This window comes from Peromyscus leucopus, chromosome 13 (assembly GCF_004664715.2).
Source record: "Peromyscus leucopus breed LL Stock chromosome 13, UCI_PerLeu_2.1, whole genome shotgun sequence".
Lineage (NCBI taxonomy): Eukaryota > Metazoa > Chordata > Mammalia > Rodentia > Cricetidae > Peromyscus > Peromyscus leucopus.
Genome location: NC_051074.1, coordinates 45,510,021 through 45,525,102, shown reverse-complemented (window position 1 = coordinate 45,525,102; position 15,082 = coordinate 45,510,021). Strand labels below are relative to the sequence as shown.

The window sequence follows — 15,082 nt, the reverse complement described above, 5'->3', positions numbered from 1 at the left end:
AATCACATCCTCTCTCTGTGTCTGCCTCTGTCTGTCTGTCTCTCTTTGTGTGTGTCAGGTTGGCATTGCAATGGCAGTGATCCACTTGTTCAGATTCCCAAGTATTGGGATGATAACCACGTATAACCACATCTAGCTCAGATCAATGTATTTTGTATTCATATGTAAGGTTACTCAGTGCTCGTCTTTCTGGCTTCAGGAGATTTTTTTTTTTTCAAGCCTGACCTCAATTGTATTTTTGAGTACAAATTTTATCGTCAAATAATGTTTAACTTTTCTTCAAATTTTCATTTTTTGCTAACATTGTTGTTACCTTATGCCTACCTTTAAAAAAATTTCTTTTCTTTTTGGTGATGCAGGTTTAAAGTAATAATTATTCAGACATGATTTGTTGCAAAATTTTTGTTTTAGGCTTTATTTGATGTGTGATTTAAGAGATATTAGCTATACCTTGTTTTTGTTGTTATTGTTGTTATTTCTGTTTTTTCAAGACAGGGTTTCTCTGTGTAGCCCTGGCTGTCCTGGAACTCTCTCTGTAGACCAGGCTGACCTCGAACTCACAGATATCTGCCTGGCACTGCTTCCCGAGTGCTGGGGTTAAAGGAGTGTGCCACTACCACCTGACCTAGTCATACAATTTTATTTGTTTGTGTGAGTGTGTCTGGATTGTGTGTAAAGGCACTATGTGCATACACTGACATGCAATTTTAAACCTAGAATATGCGTGGTCATTGTGAGATTTACTTCTCTACTCATTGGTTATTAGGAGATGGACCTTATACCCAAAACACACCTACCCCCTAGATAGACTCTGACAACAGTTCCCTAACACAGACACTGTATTTTCTAACAGTTCTCTCCCAGATGTGTGCTTCCTACCATAGACTCTGCATCACCTAAATTAAGACTTTGATACTCTTTTCTTACATACAAGTCAGTCATAAGAATCTGAATATTTTTTAATCTAAGCATTGGCTTATAAATAAGATATAATTAAAATAGTGCTGTTTATATTAGAATAACCATTTTTATAAATAAAATAGCATTGTCCACTGGTTAGTTTTTCTTGGGATTTTCTTCAATGAATATGCTCTTTGAATTATGCTATTAATTCAAAGGCCTACATTAACACTTTGTTTTGCATGCAGAAAGCCTTTACAATCTTGAAAGGGATGAAGGGCAAGGGAGTTTTACCTTTTCCAAGGAAAAAAAATTGTTTTTTTTTTAATATTTAGATGAAAAACACAAACAACAAATATATGTAATCTTGATGTTCTGTTAACTCACCCAAATTGTTTGACATTAGTAATGGCAACAAATAGTGACAATTTCTGCACTAAAGTCTCGAATACTCTAAATTGGAAATAGGGAGACCATATTTTCATATTAAGGGAATGTCTTGTGATGCTAGATACCCAAGTCCCTTTATTTTATCTCATAGATTTGTGGATTCATAGAGAATAATGTGCTGGTGTGAGTTTTTCTTCTTGAAATCCCAGATAATGAGTGACTTTTATGAAGTGAAAGGTATCTGACACCCTCTCTTCACTACTTATACTAGGCTTGACCATGTAGCTGAGTTATTACTTGAGGACCCCAAGCCCATAACCCAGTTTAATTCAGAGGAAAATATGAATCAGACTGAAATTTAGGGGTAGTCTACAAATAGTTGATAAGAACACCTATAAATTTTCAATGTTACCAAATGTAGGGAAAGGCTGAGAAACCGTCAGCTAGAGAGACATAATAAAATGGAATGAAGTCATCTGATCTTACTTAGGGTGCAGGGATAAAGGAGACATTAGTTAAAAAACGATGTACCAATATTGTCTTGTTGATATTAACACATGTAATACATGTGTTCTGCTGATAACTATTTACAGGGCCCATGGGATTGTTCACTGGATAGTATTTGCTGTGTAAGCCTGATGACCTGCATCCCATCCCCAGAATCTGAGTTAAGAAAGAAGAGAACAAACCCCACACAGCTGTCCTCTGACATCTGCATACAAACTGTGCCCACAAATGTGCATTGTACACTATTGATGTTGTTTTTGCTCTTTTGGGGGGCCCACCACCCTGCTCCCAAATAAATCGTGCACAGAGGCTTATTCTTAATTATAAATGCCTGGCCTTAGCTTGGCTTGTTTCTTGCCAGCTTTTCTTAACTTAAATTAGTCCATCTACCTTTTGCCTTTGGGCTTTTACCTTTCTCTGTTTTTGTATACCTTTAGTTATTTCTTATTCCGTGTCTGGCTATGTAGCTTGGTGGTTGGCATCCTCCTCTTCTTGTTCTTCTGTTCTTTCTTTCTTCTTCTCCAGATTTCTCCTTCTATTTCTTCTCCTTGCCTGCCAGCCCCTCCTATCCTTTCTCCTGCCTCGCCATTGGCCATTCAGCTCTTTATTAGGCCATCAGGTATTTTAGACAAACACAGTAACACAGCTTTACAGAGTTAAACAAATGCAACACAAACAAAAGTAACAAACCTTAAAATAATATTCCTCAAAAGTACACAAACACACAGAGAATAATACATTAGAGCAACACAAGGCACAGCTGGGCCATGATGAAGTCAAGTAGAAGTTTGTGCTCAAAACTCCCAAGGGAACCTACTAATGTAAGGTGTTTTCCCTGGAGGGAACAATGAGATACATGGGAACCCCCTGAATTTTATTCTTACCTTTTGTTGATATATCCTCAAATAAAAATGTTTCATTATATATTTTTTTAAGAAAGTAAAACAAATATGGAACATTTCAACCTAAAACTTAGCAAAAACAAAGGAAAGAGGAAGGAAGGGAGAGAGAAAGAAGTACATAATTTCCTTCCTACTTGGTAAATTGTCTTTGTATACCTGTATATTATTGTGTAATAGACATTCTAAAAAATAGTACAATTGAACAAATGTGTATGTTTGGTCATTTACGCATCATTAGTCACACACAGAAATCACTTGTGGAAAAATAATTTAGAGGCCTTTAGAAATGATAATGCTGACTGAGTTGGATATGGTAATCAGAATTAAAGTGGAACTTCTCGATGGACCCACATACGGGGCTACGTGACACTGACTTGTGAGAGCAGGAAGGGCAACAGCTGAGGATTCGTGTTCTCAGTGGCAGCTGATGCCTGTCTAAACCTCCCTCCCAAGTGCTCCTTATGTGTAACTGTACCATTTGCTGTGGTAGTGTTTTTAGATGCTTACCAAAGCTCAGGGGAATGACGGAGGACAGCACAGGCACCGTGGCTCACCACATGGTTAAGCCCTGCCACGTGCTAATCCATTTATTTGATTCAGATAGAATACTTACTTGTCTTCTCTTTAAGGCTCTTGGGCCTAGGAACTGAAACAACCAGCATTCCCTTTCGTTTCCCTGGCTTATACAACAGCCTTGCATACATAGCCACGGACAAGGCAATGGCTGGAGCTTATTATTTATCTCATACATACTGCTCAGTTGTTTTAAGCCTGGTGTATATCAGAGTATGCACCAAGAATGTAGTATTATTATCAGGTAACAGTGGGTGGATAAATTGGAGTTCATTCCTGTTCTTGTGGGAAACGGACAAGAGCACTGGGAGAAGATAAAAATGGGGCTCTGAGGGGCTGGAGAGATGGCTCAGAGGTTAAGAGCACTGGCCACTCTTCCAGGAGTCCTGAGTTCAATTCCCAGGAACCACATGGTGGCTCACAACCATCTGTAATGAGATCTGATGCCCTCTTCTGGCCTGCATGCATATATGTGGGCAGAATACTGTATACATAATAAAAACTAAAAAAGAAAAAAAAAAGGGCTCTGATTGCATAGGGTTAGAAAGACTGAATTCTTGTCATTAATAAAGGCAACTATGAGTCCACCGAGGCTGGTTTTGATGGCAGTCAGTTCCGGGTAGCAGCCAGGAGAGCAGATCACGCTGGGCTGGAGGAGCTTGTGTGACCTCAGGGAGAGCATGTGCAGGGCCTCAAGCAGCAGAGAGCCATTGCCAAGCAAATAGAGAAGGAGGTGGCCAAATTTGTGAAACTGAAGGCCTGGGTGGGGCATGATGAAATCACAAGCGTGTGCTCAAAACCCCCAAGTGTATAGGAGATTAGAGTCTATGAAAGATGGCTTTGATGCCACCACCCACAGCTTCAATGCCATGTTGGACTGATATACCTGTGTCTGAACTAAGGGAGCCCTGATTGGAAAGTGCAGAGATGATATCAAGCTTATCTGTGACCTGAAGGAACAGCTGCTGTCCTTTTCTCATGACCTCCCTATCTCTTTTGCTCCATATTTGGCATGAATAAACTGATCAACATTAACCACCACATAGCTAAGGTGTGTTGCTGGGTTAACCCAGCTATGACCCAAGGCCATTAGGATGAATTCTACCAGTGTAATTTTGACATTGCTAGTCCATTTGACTCTCTGAGTCCTGATTCAGAATGCTTAAAGATCATGTGTGTGAGATCTCCAGTTCACTTCAGAGAGGCAACTTCCTGGTCAAGGCAAATGATCTGTGCATCCTGGGTGAAATGTATGCCATCTGTGGTATTCCTGATAGCAAGTTCCGTACCATCTGCTCCTCGGTGGGCAAGCTGGATAAGGTATCCTAGAAGGACAGGAAGTGTGACATGGTGGAAGAGAACGGCTTGCACCCAAAGCAGCTGACATCTTTGGAGACTATGTCTGGCAGCGTGGTTGGGTGCTCTGCTCTAGGATCCTAAACTGTCCCCAAACAAGCAGGTATTCAAAGGGCTTGGAAGATCTAAAGCTGTTATTTGAGTACCTCACCCTGTGTGTGGTACTGATCACCATATCTCCTTTTAACCTGTGCCTTGCTTGAGGGTTGAACTACATACTATACTGGGTTCCTCTATGAAGCAGTGCTACCACAAAGCCCAACCCAGGCATGGAAAGGACCTTTAAGTGTGGATCGTATGACAGTATACTTGCTGGAGTACGTAACAACGGGCCAGCAGGCATGTTTGGCCCCAAAGGAGGCAAGATGCTATGTACAGGGCTCAGCTTTGGAACAGAGGTGGTCTTCTCCATTGTTGAGCAAAGATTAGAAGTTTTGGAGGAAATGATATGAACCCCAGAGACACAAGTGCTTCTGGCATCTACGCAGAAGCGGCAGGAAGAGAGATTGAAGCTTTTCTCAGAGCTGTGGGATGCTGGGGAAAGGACCAAGAAGATGCCATAACAGGCTGCTCAGTCTTCTCTCAGAGATCAGGCCTCAATTTCAGTTTCCTGTGACTTGAGCAAGCAGTTTCTGGGAGGGCCGTGAACAAAAGACATGGTCCTTGCAGTAGCTTCCTTTCTGCATGTACTCTGACTGCTCAAGGTTCAGCCAGTTGTTCGCTGTCTGGGACCCCTCACCAACTTAGAGCTACGTGCATGGGTCAATGTGAACGTGCTAGGCCAGCCAGCCTCCATGGCAGCTCAAGGAGAAAGCCTGGGACTTGTCCAGGCCTGCCCCCAAATTATAACTGTAACCCCCAACCAGTAAATTCAAAGGTTACACACCCTCACCCAATCATATGATGCCAAGGCTTGTACCCCCCTGCTTGCAGTTTTTCCCTTCAAAAACCCTTCACCCTGAGAGTTCAGGGCCGTCCTCCTCCACCTGCTGTGTCGAGTGTTGGACACAGACCAAGCCTGGGCTTGCTTGTTATCAATAACCCCCTGTGTGTTTTGCATTGGATACTGGCTCTGTGGTGTTCTTGCTCAGGGGTCTTGAGACACAGGCCCAATACAGGCTGGGCTTCTCTACAAGAAGAACCCAAAGTTACCGAACCAGCAGTGGCACTTTGAGGAAGCAGGTATTCCACTTGGGGCCATTGCCGGCGAGCGGGGGCTCAAGGATGGTGTTGGTGTCATGAAGCTCAGTTCAATGACTAGTAGGGCAGAGGTGCACATGCAAAGAAGAAAGAGACCTGTGGAGGAGATGGGAAGTAGAATAAGTCAGCGCCCCTGAATCTGCTGAGCTGAGCGAACTAACAGAGGAAAAAGGACTGGTGTTATTTTGGGATAAAACAAAACTGCATATGTTCTTAAATAGTTTGCATCATCTCCCTGTCCTAGCAGAAGACTGAGGGATGGTCAGAACAGAGGATTTTTGTTATTATTATCTTATTGTTTGTAACCACTGGCGATGATGATGATGATGATGATGATGATGGCCAGGTATTACACTTTCTCTGTGGGAGGCAGTGGAGTGTAGGTGGGTTAATCAAGTCTCTGCCTCTTGAGCTCCTGGGATGGGCCTAAGATGGCCTCATTGAAGAGTCACACACTAAATGGAACAGATGACTCCCTACAGCCTATCATCAAAAGTCCCGGAATTGGGTTGACAATTGGAGGAAGAAAGGAGGGGAAGGGTTCTAGGCAAAACAAGAAAGAAATTTACACTACTCCTTACAGAGACTCATGTGCAATGATTGTGGCTAGTATCAGGAAACAAAAAGCCAATTAAGAAAATAGCTTTAAAATGTTAGGGTAAGATGGCAAATTGAAGTAGCTGTACCAGTTGTCCTTTCTGAAGGCTGGGAGAGAGGGGGCAGGTGTTAAAACTTCAGCACTCATCTTGGCTAGGTATGTATCCTCAGAGTAAAGTAGGAATCCCATATATCCAGCAGATTGGAAGGCCAAGTACAGTGACAGCAATTTTTAAAAAATATTTTTGAGCCGGGCGGTGGTGGCGCACGCCTTTAATCCCAGCACTCAGGAGGCAGAGCCAGGCGAATCTCTGTGAGTTTGAGGCCAGCCTGGGCTACCAAGTGAGTTCCAGAAAAGGCACAAAGCTACACAGAGAAACCCTGTCTCAAAAAAAAAAAAAAATCTTTGAGACATCAAATTGAATAATGGATTTTTACCTGTGGTTAGCACGCTCCTGTGAGGAAAGAGGAGTCAGTAAATGGATTCCCACTTTGTAATGAAAACATTGGAGAGGAGAGACACTGACTAGCTCAGTATCAGAAGTTCGTTTTATAATTTTTTCTTCTCTCAATCATTCACTCAGAATTGTATGCATGTAAACTCATGGGAATACTTCCTCAGAGCACAGATTTTATAACTTTCCTCAAGAGTGAGGTTATTAAAAGAGCAAAGTCTAGTCTTCTTGAGATAGGACTGTTTAGTAGTTTAAACTTTCTGGGAGAAAAGGTATTGGGCTAATGAAATACTCAGTGTAGTGGTTTGAATGAGAAATGATTTGGATATTAGAACACTGGGTCCAGTTTATTTCCTTGTTTGATCTGTCTGCAAATCACAATCCCCATTTGGATGAAGTCTACATGGAAATCACGTCGTCTTATTGACTTTTCCCCTTAAATTGAGTAGAATTCACGATTCTGAACATCCCAAGCTCTACAGAGCAAAATTTGTTAAATCACACACTATTCCAACCTCAATTTGTCTCCTCAGGAATCAGACCACATTTGCGATTGATCCAGACAATGATTATGTAGTTCACACAATCCCAGCTCACAGCCACAGCAGGTTCTGAAGGGTTGAATTGTTCCATATTAGAGTATGGGCTTGGGAGAGCTGGCTTGTGGTTAGCTAGCTGTGTGATGGCTGGCATTATTTTTAGCTTCAAGGAGGCATAAATATAAAGCCAGACAAATGAAGAGGGTGAGGTCTAATGTCTATTTTTTTTTTAGTTGAAGAATTCTATAGTGTTTGTTTGCTTTTAAAAAGCAGTCACTCGTTGGAAGTTAATGTATGTCATCTCTTCTAATCCTATAGCAACTCCCAGCAGGTGTCATTCCACCTTACAGACTAAAAGACTCAAGAGGCACAAAGCACTACATTAGCTACACACAGGAAAAGAGTCAAAATCAGAAACAGAATTTCAGTGCAATCCAGTCCCTAAGCTCTTAATTATTGCTTCCTATTAGCTAAAGGAAGGATAATTACATGTGAAGAAATATGGGTATGATGTGTTATTTATTCACTTAGAATAGACTATAATAACATGTTAGCAGGGTGGCAAGGTGGCTCAGGGATAAAAGCATCCCCTGCCAAGCCTGATGACCTATGAACTTGACCCCACGTAAAGGAAAGAGAGAACCAATCAATAAGTTGTTCTCTGACCTCTATGTGAGTGTGCACCCACATATACCATACAAATAAAATTTAAAAAGAGAATAATATGCCAGATTATACAAATGATCACTAGGTTATCCTTCAAAGGAAATAGGGCTCCAGGAAGAAAAAGAACTTCCAAAGCACTATGAGTATGAAGGGTGAAGATCTTGGGTGTGTTGGGATGAGCACACTCATCATCCAGAGAAAAACTTGTACATATGATTCAGCCATTGAAGCACTCACGTGGAACTTACAAAACTCCAAATGATGGCCAGCAAGGCTGGACTTCCTCCGTCCCCTCCCTCCCTCTAAACTCCCTCTAGTTCTCTCACTTTGTTGGCCACTGCTGTATTCATCCTTACCTTCCTACTCAGACCTGCCACTGTTTTACCCTTTGCTGGGATACTTTCCTGTGCACCCTTGGTGGCTACCACCTTAGATCATTTCGATTTTAATCCACATGTGATATCTTTAGAAAGATCTTGTTTTAATTCAAGCATCCCCCTACAATGTGTCATTATTTAGCACAGGAATTGCACATCATGCTATGTGATAGATTTAGCCTTTTCTGATACACACACACAGACACACACACACACACACACACACACACACACACACACACACACACACAGGTTCCTGGGCTACATGCTGCTTTGATAGAAGTATAGTCCCACTGCCTCTCAGAGTCAATGGACATCATGGCTCCCAGAGCTGGTGGTGAATTACCTCTACCATGTTAAAAATCTGAGGTGGGTGGAGTCAGCAGCCAAGGCTGCTGCTTCACTCCTAACCACTGCAGTTTAAAACAATAGAGTCACAATAAAACAGATTCAGATAAAATAAACCTCTAAATGGTTTACAATGTATGTAAAAATATACGTAGACTTAAGTAAAAAAAATAGACAATTATATAAAGAAATAGTTTTAAAAAATAAAGTCTTTAAAGAGACAATAAAGGTAATATGAAAAATAAACCATGCAAAGATGGATATTACACAGAGAGTCTGGATTATATTGTCTTAGGGATTTTTAACTGCAGAAATACATTTGATTGTAAAAGCTGCTGAGTTAAATCAATGTGTATATATATATTAAAGATATCTTGATTTCAAAATTTATGTCTAAGGATACATTGCTTTGGAAAAGAGGTTCTGTTTTTGTTTCCACAAAGGATGAGAACCTATGGATTGCTTCCAGGCTCATATGGTTTGATCAAGGAAGACACCCTGAGAGGTCTCCAGATGATCCAACGTCCAAGTCAGCTTCAGGGCAACTGGCTCAGACAATGCAGTGTCACAGACTACTCCAGTCAGGACTTGACCATAATTCTTAATTTTCTCAGGATCCCCATAAGATTACCAGTGCCCACAACCAGCAGGAAGTAGTATGAGAAGCTATGCCCAAATTCCCAAAATATTGTTTATAAATGTTTATTTCTATTTAAAGGGGGTTGATTATAAAGACAATCTCTTTCTAAAGAAGAAAAAGGGATAGTATAGATATAATACAATGAAAGTGTAGATTGTTGAATCTACTTTTAAAGAGCAACAACTTGTTTGATATGTTTTACAGTGCTATGGATTTTAGTTTACTGATACAAATTTAGTTAATTTTGTTATACTGTATGCATATTTCTACTCTTGTTTAAAGTATTTTGTTTGTGCTACTCATATAAGATTGTAGTGTATAGTTGAGAAATACAGATTAATAATTAGTCATCTATGATAATCAAACTTATAGTCATGTTAGTTAAGTTTTCTAAGTATACATAGATACATTTCAATTAGGTAGGTGATCTTCAAACACTTCAAAGACCTACAGAATATGGCATTTAAAATGTTTTAAAAACTTAGACTTTCTGGATAGTGAGACACATCTGCTCCTGGCAGCACTGATTTACTTCAAAGAGAAAGATGGACATTGAAGACACTCCATATGGAGTTTATCTTCTTCTTGGCAAAACTAGCAATTTGGGAAAGAAACTGTTCTTCCTTGGACTGCTTGACAAAATGTTGTATCGACTAAACATACAGGACTTGTGGGAAGGTGACCACTGAACTTTGCAAGGCAAGATGGTCCTTCAGGTTCCTGCTTTACAGAAGAAACTGCCAGGTATTATACAGGACACAGAAAAAAAATGACTGAGAGACTAGTCCTATGGGTTGAAGACTGGATACTCCAACATTGCAGAGGAACTTTGGGTGACGGTCCAGGTAGCCAGCTGTCTCTGTCATTCTAGATTTTTGGAAGTTGCTTACAATGCATTTCTTGTTTACTTAGGTAATATTATATCCTTCTGAGGTCTTTGATGTAGTTAAAGACTAGATAGCTTTAATTTTCCTTGGTTATGATAAAAGATAAATTAGATATGAAAATTTAGACTTTAACAAATATAGGATAGATAAAATATTTTCTTTAATTTTACAAAATACAAATAGACTAGATATTGTAGCTGTAATTCTTACTTGACATATGTAATTTTACTAGGTTAAAGTTAAAACCTTCCTTTTGTTTAGAAAGAAAAAGGGAAGTGATGGGGGAATGTCTTTTTGTATGCTGTGAAAATATGTTATTCTGATTGGTTGATAAATAAAGCTGTTTGGCCAATGGTGAGGCCAATAGGGTTAGGTAGGACATTCTAACTAGAGAGGAGGAAGGAGAAAGGCAGAACAGAGGAGGATGCTGCCAGCTGCCACCATGAGAAGCAAGATGTAAAGATACCAGTAAGCTATGAGCCATGTGGCAAAGTATGGATTTATAGAAATGGGTTAATTTAAGATGTAAGATCTAGCTAGCAAGAAGCCTGAGCCAGTAGGCCATACAGTTCATAATTAATATAAGCCTCTCTGTGTTCATTTGTGTCCGAGTGGCTGCAGGACCTCAAGGACGCAGGAGCCAGGCAGGCACAGGAAAACTTTTAACTACACTTTCTTATGGTCCTTATAATTTTCCAGTATTTTATCTGTTTGTTTCCTGATACATTTAGGAAATGGGCTCTGTGCTACCTGGGACTCATCTATGAGGTTCTCTGGGGTATTGCCAGTTGCCGACACATAATGGCCTCAAAGCAACTATTTCTTCTTCTATGAAATGGATAAACAAATGTTACTGATTTCAGCACTTACTAGAATTAAATTGCTTGGGACAGATGTCACTTTTCAAATCTCAGCATTCAGAAGAATTGGAACAGCTAGTCCAGAAGACTGTTGATGAACATATAAACAACTATTAGAATCCACTCTAAAAATGAGAGGCTTCAGCAATATTTACAGAGGGAAACTGAATTACCTCTCAGAAAGAGAAAAAGGGGGCTTAAAAGTAATTCAGTTACACAGTCTCACTATAAAGTGAACAATCTTTAGCTCAGACTTAACAGAGACTAATGACAAAGAGTGGAAGGATGTCCAGTTAAAAATAAAACGCACTAACTGGGGAGTGAAGATCTTCCAAAAGTGTCATGAAATATTGTCAACTGTTTCTGCTTAAGAATAAGTGGGACCTTAACTGCTGACTTGATAAAGAACTGGGAAGTTTTTGTCTGTTTGTTTTGCTTGTTTTACACTCCCATGCCTTTCATCACTAAGTTTTTAAGCAATGTTGTTTCTTTAACACTCAATAAATTCAATCCCTGGGTAAATAGGAGAAGGGTGCAACTTGTCTCCTTTAGCTTTCAGTTACCTTGTTACGGGTCATACCACATCCAGGGCCAGGCTGGGGCCAGTGCTCAGGAATGATGTCTTGTGGAGGAGATAGTAAGCCCTGTGGAAATGGAGTCAGCCTGGTTCTTGGCATGGCTGGTTGCTGCTTTTCTTGGAGGCAGGGTGTAGTGTTTCTTAAGGAAGGGCATTTATAGTGATTAAAATTGCTCCGAGCTTGCTTCACTGTGTAATTCTGGTACTGTAGTATGTAACTCTGACAAGAAGGGAGGAAGAAAGGGACAGAAAATCCCAGATGGTGGCATGGAAGGGCACACAGTAGATGCAACCTCAAGGGAGGGGGTTGTGGCGGTAGAAGAGGGGACTCTGATGGTCAGACTCTTGGTCAGTAGTCTTTGATTATTTTGACCCCCTAAGGAGAGTGGAGAGCACAGATTTCATAGCTGCGCATCGGCCCGCTGTCATTCTACAATTCTTAGGCAAGTTCCAAGAACCAACTGACAAATGGAGCTTTTGAAAGTGAGATTGTTCTTCTAGAAAGTAAGTTCAAAACTATCTTCCAGAACAAAAAAAGATGAAGACATGCTAAACATCTACGTTAAAAGCCAGCAGTTCCATTTTTAGGTATATGGTCTACAAAATGTGCACATAGATGTGTGTAAGTGTGGCAACACTATTGAGTATAGTGTAAAACTGAAGTCCATCAAAATGTCTGCCTATGTATGGATATAATACGGCACATCCATGCAGTGGAATACCGTAGGCCAATGAAAATGGACAAATGATAGGCAGGCGAGATAAGGCAGGCCAGTCTCACACAGTTTTAAGTTAAAAATTCATAAAAACCCAACAACATATCCTGAAGGATTCTATTTGCATAAAATTCAAAGCCAATTAAAAGTAACTGATGACCCTCAAAGACAGGAAGGCGGAGCCCAGTGGAGAGAAGGGTGGGTCTGCAAGATGGGGTTAGGGTTAGGGTTAGGGTTAGGGTTGGGGTTGGGGTTAGGGTTAGGGTTAGGGTTAGGGTTAGGGTTAGGGTTGGGGTTGGGGTTAGGGTTAGGGTTGGGGTTAGGGTTAGGGTTAGGGTTAGGGTTAGGGTTAGGGTTAGGGTTAGGGTATGAAGGTGCTTATAGGGACTGGCAATACCCAACGGGCTTTACACCTAAGAATTTTGCACATTTCCCAAATGTATGGTATAGTTTGGTGAAACATTAAGTATGTTTAAGAAGCAATGCTGTCTTCAGAAGTAAACAGGGGACACTAGATGGAGTCAGAGGGATCAGCAGGGGCCCTGGGTTCCAGCTTGTGTTGGGGGCTTCAGAGAGCATGCGTGGGACTGTCTCCATTTTGAGAAGAAACATAAATGTAGGGACAAGAATAGCCTGCAGCTGATGGAGCATTTGCTTTTTCTTGTCGTCATGAAGGTTTTCTAAATCTGGCCCAGGAAAGTAGCCCGTGTCTCTCTTCATGTCTTCTGGAGCCCCTGCTGTGCTACCTTAGGCATTTTCTGAAAACTGGTGGCCTCAGTCCTTGTGCTGGATGAGGGAATGACACAGAGGGTATCACTATGCCTACAAACCTGTCACCTGGACTTAGAACACATGAAACAGCTATTCCCCTGAATTAGGAACTTTGCCTTGAGTTCTAGCTCTTCAGCTGGCCTTGTACATTTTTTTTTTTTTAATTTTTAAATTAAATAACCTTGGGCTTTTCTGGCAGGAAGCTGAGACTGTGAAGACTAGGAAGGAGGCAAAATGGAATGGCAATGTCATTTTCTCAGCTATCAACAGGACATGTGTAGTTAAGAGCAAGTGTACACACTGATTCTTGCTTGTCAAGTGAGATTCTTTACAGAGTGAAAACCTGGGCTGCCCTGGGAGTGAGTAAGCTGGGGATGCTTCATGCTGCTGTCTTTCAAATGAATAAATGAAGGGAGGCTCTTCCAAGGTGTGTCTTGTGTGTTAAGATCCTCCTTGGCGCCCTTTGGCTGTTAGGACTCCTGTAGCTTCGCTGCCTGCCAGTCCGTGTCTCCGCCTGTAAGGTGCCTTTTGCCCTTCCTTGGAAACGTGTAAAGGAAGAATTGGATTGCTGTTTGTTGAAATGGACTGTGTGTCTCACAAGTCCCATTTCAATAATCTTCTAGAAAAGCAATGCTGAATTTGGAATTGGAAAGGGCAATAAAACATGTCTAAATAAATAGCAGCAGGTCCCTCAGCACTTGCTGGCTTGCAGTGTTACAATGTGATTTCTGGGCCTTGTATTTCCTCTCTTTTCTTAAGCAAACAGAGTCTGAAAGGGCTTAAACAGAGACAGAATTTTAAATCTGAATGCTCAGGAAACCAGGTCTCTGAAATTCTAAAGCCGGGCTGCAATCCCTTGAGAAGTGGAAACTTCAACTAAACCGTTTACTATGTTCAATCATTGTTAGCTCTATATGCCTTTGGTTTCCCTGAAAATTTTGTCTTCTGAGATGCATGTCTGTTCTTGTACTTTTCTCCTGTTTCAAGGCTGAGCGCTACCATCCCCCATGTGTGGAAACCATCTCTAGGGCTATGGGTCTAAGAAGCCAAGATGTTCGGGCTATTGGAGAAAGACTTTTCAGGGCATGGGGGATGAGGAGACATGGGCTCCATGTGATCAAGTCCCATGTTTAGTTCGACTCCATTTTCCCCTCATATTGGAAACACTATTTTTACATGAAGAAGACAGAGACTATGTGGAGCAAATCTTCTTATATGAGTGGGCTGATTTTCATCATGTTTCTTCTCATGAGTTTCTCTACTAATACTATTTTTTGAGAGAAAGAATTGAGGAATCAACAAAAGGATTGCTCTTCTCTTATAATACCAAAAGCTGACTTTGTTATGTAAATAATCTTCAGCCTTCAGAAATGCACATTAATTTTAATAGGGAAGAATTAACCATGCTATTAACTTTTACCTTTCATAGGGTGCAGCCTGTCAGCCTTGAAGCCCAGATCATTCTTCTACTTTCACCCATCAATAGTTTTATCTTGTCCTTCTCTGGCTTAGAAAAAACAAAAAGGTGTACTTGGTTAGATTTATTCTAATCATTAACTTTAATGTCTAATACACAGAATGGGCATTTTCAATTCTGTGTCTGCTTTTCTTAGTCAAGATTCATTACAAAAACTTTTACAAAAGTATTCTGGTAGACTCAATTGCTATCACTACACTCACATTTTGTACATTTGTAAAAATGATGTTGGAATTTAAAGGACAGCTATAACCAACCAATACCTACCCAAATTATCTCTCCTTAAAAGCCTCAGAGATCCCAAGCCCTCTTGGCCTCCAACTTTATCAAGGAAGCACAGAGCA

The 15,082-nt window shown here is 40.8% G+C and overlaps 1 pseudogene; it reads left to right on the top strand.

Moving 5' to 3' along the window:
- Positions 1 to 3,825: 3,825 nt before the first annotated feature.
- LOC114693630 lies at positions 3,826 to 5,965 on the top strand (annotated as a pseudogene).
- The last annotated feature ends 9,117 nt before the right edge of the window (positions 5,966 to 15,082 follow it).